Below are 7354 nucleotides of genomic sequence, written 5' to 3' on the forward strand. Positions count from 1 at the left end.
CCCGCTTTAAAAGCTGCCGTCCAGAATGGCTCAGAGGGAATTTAACTCAAAGTGACAGGCACATTCATATTTTAGTCCAAAAGATTGTACCATCGGAATCCCGATTACACGCTCCTCTCCGCAGGTGGACCAAGGCCTGCGCAAAGGTAAGTGAGATGAAATTACCCTGTTAACGATCACGAGCCCACATCTGTGGTACACGCGCTAATAAATACGGAAATAATGAGCGCAGGGGGAAACATCATTTATGTCGCAATTAAGCAAATTACAATATTCACACCCCTGTGCGTGTGTGTGCGCGCGCGTGCGTGTGCATTTTGGGAGGGGGGCATAAGCCCAACTTTCTCCCCTGCATTTCTTCTCAATGAGATGTACCTGTCTGCTGTAAGCTGTGGAATTTAGAGAGAGAGTGACACAAATGGCATAAAGCTAATAAAGATTGGCAGTGTACTGGAAGCAGCTCATGGGTACCAGAGAGAGAATCAGAGCAATACAAAAAAGAGGGAGACTCAGGCATAAAGAGAGGGGGAGAGAGAGATCATGCTGGTTGTGTGAGGTTTGGGGTTTGGAGCCTCTCAGGGTCTTGCTCCTGTCAGTACTCGTCAGACTCAGCATCTCTGGCTCCTTCTTTCCCTCCTCATCCCTCTCTCCCCTTTTTTTCCTCCTCACCCCCCTCTCTCCATCTTTCCCTCCTAATCCCTCTCTTTCCCTCCTTATCTCTTTCCCTCTTCATCTCCCTCTCTCCATCTCTGTCTTTCCCTCCTCATCCCTCTCTTTCCCTCATCCCTCTCTCGCCCCCTCTTTCCCTCCTCATCTCTCTCCCTCTTCCCCTCCTCATCCCTCTCTCTCTCCTTCTTTCCCTCCTCATCTCGTTCTCCCCCTCTTTCCCTCATCATCTCTCAATCTCCTTCTCTTCCTGTCTCTCTCCCTCTCTCCCTCTCTCTGTCCTTCTCTCTCTTTCTCTCTCTCTCTTGCTCTCTCTCTCTTTGTCCCTGAGGTGTTAGAGAGTTCAGTGCTGTGACAGACCTGTAGGTTTAAATGGAGCAGCTGAGAGATGGTGCGCTGCTGTTCTGCTGTCTCCGCCCCTGGTCACTGCCCTGTCCTCGCCCACCACTCCTCACTGCCACACACTGACAGAGACAACAATTATCCTCTTTCATTGAAATGCATGGAGTTGCTACCCTGTCTCTGCTCCTTTAATGCAAACAAGGCAGATTTGAAACCTCTGATTAGTGTGTGTGTGTGTGTGTGTGTGTGTGTGTGTGTGTGTGCGTGTGTGTGTGGACACGTGTGCTGAAGAGACAAACTCAGAGGTTTAGTTTGGGAAAACATAGACAAAAAAATTATCATTACATTCATAAATGAAATATCCTTGACAGTCATTGGGTTGATGTGGCCTGTGTGAACTGTCTCGCTGTCTTCCCCTGTCCTTGTGTGAGTGAAATAAAGAGAGGGGATTGAGAGGAAGGTTTTAAAGAGCCACGTCAGTCCAACTGACATTTTTCAGCCATTTAGTCGCATACACAGCATTTCCAGACATTCAGCCATAGTTTCTTCTGTGCAAGCATGTGGCTTTCGCTCACAGAAGCTGATCCTTACATCTTGCCCAATTTGGCCTTATCACATGATGTATGATTGTTTTTCTCACTGATCTATAGCTTTATGCATTAATAGTCTTAATAAATAAATAAATCACACTGAAGCCAGCAGAGGCTGATTTCAGGAGCAGAACAGGGTTGGAGAGAGCCTGCAATCTGCTCAGGTGAGGTGCTCTGGTGGTGTAGGTGCTCTACTCCACACCCCTATGAGACGAACCACAGCACACCCCTATGAGAGGAACCACAGTACACCCCTATGAGAGGAACCACACCCCTATGAGAGGAACCACAGCACAGCACACCCCTATGAGAGGAACCACAGCACACCCCTATGAGAGGAACCACACCCCTATGAGAGGAACCACAGTACACCCCTATGAGAGGAAGGAACCACAGCACACCCCTATGAGAGGAACCACAGCACACCCCTATGAGAGGAACCACACCCCTATGAGAGGAACCACAGCACAGCACACCCCTATGAGAGGAACCACAGTACACCCCTATGAGAGGAACCACAGTACACCCCTATGAGAGGAACCACAGTACACCCCTACACCCCTATGAGAGGAACCACAGCACAGCACACCCCTATGAGAGGAACCACAGCACACCCCTACACCCCTATGAGAGGAACCACAGCACACCCCTACACCCCTATGAGACAAAACAAAAACAGCAAGCGTCCTTTTATTGGCCTCTACATGGAAAACAATAAGGTCCAAGTGCACTTTTAAGGAAATGCATAACCACCATTCTATAATGTTTATTTTCGTTTCATTTTGATTAATAATAATATAATATTATTATTTTGCTCCACGTTATTTTATTTCATATTATTTGGAGCAAATCATTTGTGGACATGTCAGACTTTGTTTGTGTGTGTTTGAATGACTGAGCATTTGTGCGTTTTTATGTGTGTGGGTGTGTTTAGAGAGCAGAGGGCAGGCTAAAGTGCTATCCGCTGCAGAGTGCAAGGAGACTTTTCATTTACACTGGGTCTTACTCCAAACCCATTAAAAAAGGCTCCCTCTAATCTAAATCCAATAATTTGCGTGCTTCTCCCTCCCTGGATCAGCCGCGTGCTTTTCTCCATCTAACCCGCTGCCAAAGGAGGAGATTCATTATCTGTTGTTTGGATGGGGATTATGTTGATCGCGCGGCTTAAGGCGGCAGATATTAAGACTCTTAATAAAATTCTTCAGCCGTGCTGCAATGTGCCGACTAATTTCATGCCGCAGATCGACCCCCCCCACCCCACACACACACACACACACACTCACTCACACACTTCCCCCCTCCTCCTCATCACCTCCCCTCTCCATCACAATCAAACAAAAAACCTTTTAGTTCTCGCCGTCTTGTTCTTTGTTTTCCACTGTGTGTATGTGTGTGTGTGTGGGAGGGAGGGGGGGTATGTGTTTCTTCTTTTCTTTGTGATTCATCTCTTGAGGCACAGAAAGCATCACAATCCCCTTGTCATGGGCACAAAGAGAGCATGATGTTGAGGGAAAGTATTAAAAGTATTTTGAGGGTTTTAAACTGACATGTTAGCTCCCTGTTGCACACAGTCAGTGCCACACTGTGACCATAGTAGAGTTAGCATCTCTTCCTGCTGGCATTTACTGCACAAAGCATAGCTAACCAAAACAAACCACAAAACAGGGCAGAGATTAGGTTCTGGGAGTGTGTTTGTGTGTGTGTGTGTCTGTGAGTGTGTCTGTGTGTGTGTGTGTGTGTGTGTGTGTGTGTGTGTGTGTGTGTGTGTGTGTGTGTGTGTGTGTGTGTGTGTGTGTGTGTGTGTGTGTGTGTGTGTGTGTGTGTGTGTGTGTGTGTGTGTGTGAGAGAGAGAGGCCATGCTACCTCATTTCTTCAGCCTGACACCAACATGATCAGAGAGCCCAGTGCTGTTGAGAGATTTTCCCCTTTGGCTACGTGTTCTCCACAGAGGAAACAGAAGCACAGCCGTAAGCACAGGGGTTGGGCGGGTGAGTGTGGAGCTAGAGAATAGGGCGAGAGAAAAGAGACGGAGCGAGAGGAAGATGTTCTACACCTGACTCCATTTTCTTCTCCAGGGACTTTGTGACAGCAGGTGAGGCATCTCAGGTGATCTCTCACACACACACCCACACTCTTGCTTCTCGTACCGTCTTAACCGTGCGCCCTTCTCCCTCCCTCAGAAAGAGGCTTATTGTGTTTCTCTGTGGGCGCATAGATAAAAGATGAGATCAGAAGACGGTACCGCTAATCTCACACACACACACACACACGCACACACATACGCACACACATACACACACACACACACACATACACACACACACACACACACACATACGCACACACATACGCACACACACACACACACACACACACACACAAGCTCTAAAAGCAGCTCATCTGCACCAGGGCAAGCCTGTGGACAGGCGCTTTTCATTCAATATACATGCAGGAGGTGGCTGGCCAGATGCATTATAGATCTGAGACGCCATTACTGGCCGGCTGGCTGGCTCACTCCTCAGGTCTGGTCTGGCTGTCCCATCATCTCTCTCTCTCTCTCTGTCTCGTTTACGTGATCTGTGCTCATCAGCAGTGGAGCCTAGGTGTACATGTGTGTGTAGGGTATGCAAAGAACATACATATGTACATATACTGAGCTATTCATAGGCCAAGCTAACCCCTGGCCAAAGACTCAAGATGTAGTGAATTTGTGCGAACCCTGTCAAACGCCATTTTGGCCACAGTGCAATGCTTTTGAAATTCAATTTTTACGGCAAAACACATGTTTTTATTTTATAAAAACAAAAACACATCTTTAATTAAGGACCAACTGATTATCTATGTAGTTGAAAGTATAACAAATCAAAATATGAAAAAAAAACGAAGCATTCCTTCTATCGTGCAAATGGTAGTAAATGTTTTGTGGATTCCTGTGTATTGTTGTGAACACTGAGGCCCTTTTTTCCCCTTGGCACAGCCATTGGGGGCGGGGGGGGGGGGGGGGGGGGGGGCAGAGGAAGTGGACATTATTGTGAGTATGTTGAGATGTGTGCGGTGATGTCATGAGGGCAAGGTAAATATGGACACAGAAAAGACAGAGGATGTTGGGGGGAGGGGGTGTGTGTGTGTGTGGAGATGGGGGTCAGGGCGCTGTTCAAACACGGCCGTGTCACCTGGGAAACTAGACCAATTACTGTGAGGTACACACAGAACAACAGAACACAGTGCCAACACTAAAACACACACACACACACACTCACGCACATGCATATACGGTTTGTTTGTGTGTATGTGTGTGTCTGAGTGACTGTTTAAGTGTTCAGCATGCAGTTATTTTTTTTCATGGACGGTTTTTTGTTTCCTTTCATAGTGGTAGACAGTGTGTGTGTGTGTGTGTGTGTATTCATGTGTTCTTGTCCTTGCGTGTATGCTTGCTCTGCTTGGAATTTCATTACTGGCAGGATATTCCAATTACACTCCTGATTCTGTCACTGCAGTTGCCTGGCTGTGTTAGTATAAGTACATGCTCCATGCATTCATTAAAACGGAAATGCTGTCAGTAAAATGCAAATAGACAGAGAGAAAAAACACACTGACACACTGAGTGGTGTCTCTCTCGTCACTCAACACGGGACAAGCACACATCAAGTCATAACCATGTCGGGTTATAAAACACATGGGCTGTAAAACACACACATCACACAACCCACACACATGCCTCATCTAAACAAACATGGAACAGGTAAAAATGGAGATAGGAATCTGCAGAGGAGCCATGACATCAGTAATAACCAGAGATCCCAGTCTTTAATGTGCTGTTTGTGCACAGCACACCTCCCATGAATGTCATGTACACACTTCAATGTCAATATTTTCAGAGCAGAAACATATTGTGTGGACATGAGGGTTTTCATGCATTTTTCATTGCAGGTCAATACAAAATGACATTCACTTTCCGTACGGTTGCTCCGCGAGGAAGCACGGCTGCACGCGTGTGCGCGCCATACGGTTAGATATCGCTTGTGAGCAGCGCATTGTCCTTCCTGTGGTCCAATCTGTCCAATCTGAATGAACCGGTGAAGCATTTCGGTTTGACTGAGGAGAACTTAATTGGCCAAATGGAGTAAACATATGGGGCGCACTTGTGTTCTCGCAGTCACAATTACATGCTTGTATCACTGCTGAGCGAAGCTCGACTCTTGCGCGGTATGGCTGGTGATGTGCCAAGGTGAAAGTGGCCTTAGGGGCTCCAGCAATGTCAGCTTTCGGAGAAGAGAAAAGCACATTCTCTGACTAAGATTCAAATTAAGAATAGGAGGCGAAGTGAAGCCTCTAGGCGCCAGTGCTTAAAAAGATACATAATACATCAGCCAGAAGCAACACCATCAATACTGCATTAGTGTTGTGCGTTTGCATTTGCGGGGATGTGTGTGTGTGTGTGGCTTGCGAGGTTCTTAACCATTGAGGTTGTAGAGTAGACGGACCCTGAAGATGCTCAGATTTTGAACAGCAGAACTTCATTTAATTGCTGCCGATGCCTACGGGCTATGCATATACAGAGAAAGAGAGAGAGCGCTAACAGGTCACTGTTTGCAAAAAGGCAATCAATGGAGCCAGCCAGCCAGCCAGCCAAGCAGACAGAGGGAAACAGCCCACACTCTGGCCCAGGCCAGTGGTACAGGACCGAGGGCTGAGTTTGCAGGCCACATGGGACAGACCATTGGGATGAATTCACCGCTTGGTACAGCACCCTCCTCTCTTTCCCTCACTCTTTTTGTATCGCACTCTTTCTCTTATTTTGTCCATCCCTCTCTATTCTTCCCTCTTCCACTCTCTGTCTCCCCTCACTCCACCCCTCTCTCTTCCTCCCTCTCTCTCTCTCTCTCTTCCTCTTTCTTTCTCTCTGTGCAATTACTCCAATCTTCTTTATCTCTGCTCAAATTCATTTTAATATTTAAACAGCCGCGGTGAGCCTTATGAGCCAACCGTGGAGAGATGTGAATATACGTGATTAAATATTGATGCCTATAAATATAAAAATAATCTCTTATTTGGTGTTTTGCCATTATTATTAAATTTGGGAGGAGGGGGCGATGGGGTGGGCTGAGAAAATGTTTATGCTCATTAGCAGAGCAAACATTACCCAGGGTCCGTGTGTTTGAGAGAAAGAGAGGGAGAGAGAGATGGAGAGAGAGAGAGGGAAAGAAAAAGAGGGGAGAGAGAGTGGTTTATGAGTGTGTAAAGAGAAAGAACAAAAAAAGAGAGAGAAACAAAGAAACGGATGGCGGAAGGAGGAACGGAGTAAACACAGAAATCCCCGGAATGCATTTTTCACCCTTGATCACATTCTAACCCCTCCACAATCAGCTGAGTCAGGTTTTTGGAGGTGTTGAGGGATGAGGGGCAGGGAAAGTTGAGGCATCAGCCTCCCTGCACACACACACACACACACACAGCACAAACACACACACTCAAACACACACATACACACTCAAACACACACACACACACACACACACACACACACATACTCACACATTTGAATTTATACATTACTGCTCATCATAGCTGCTACTCAGACCAAATCTGCAAGGATTTATTCAACCCCAGTACATGTGGATGTAACTAAAAAAATGTTTCACAACATTTTCATATCTCATATATTGATTTACTTGATTTAAATGAGATGGCAGGTTACCATATTTTATCTTAAATTAATTTGGAGGTGCTTTGGTGTCTACTGCTATCCTGTGTTG

Source organism: Clupea harengus, chromosome 14 (genome assembly GCF_900700415.2).
Source record: "Clupea harengus chromosome 14, Ch_v2.0.2, whole genome shotgun sequence".
Lineage (NCBI taxonomy): Eukaryota > Metazoa > Chordata > Actinopteri > Clupeiformes > Clupeidae > Clupea > Clupea harengus.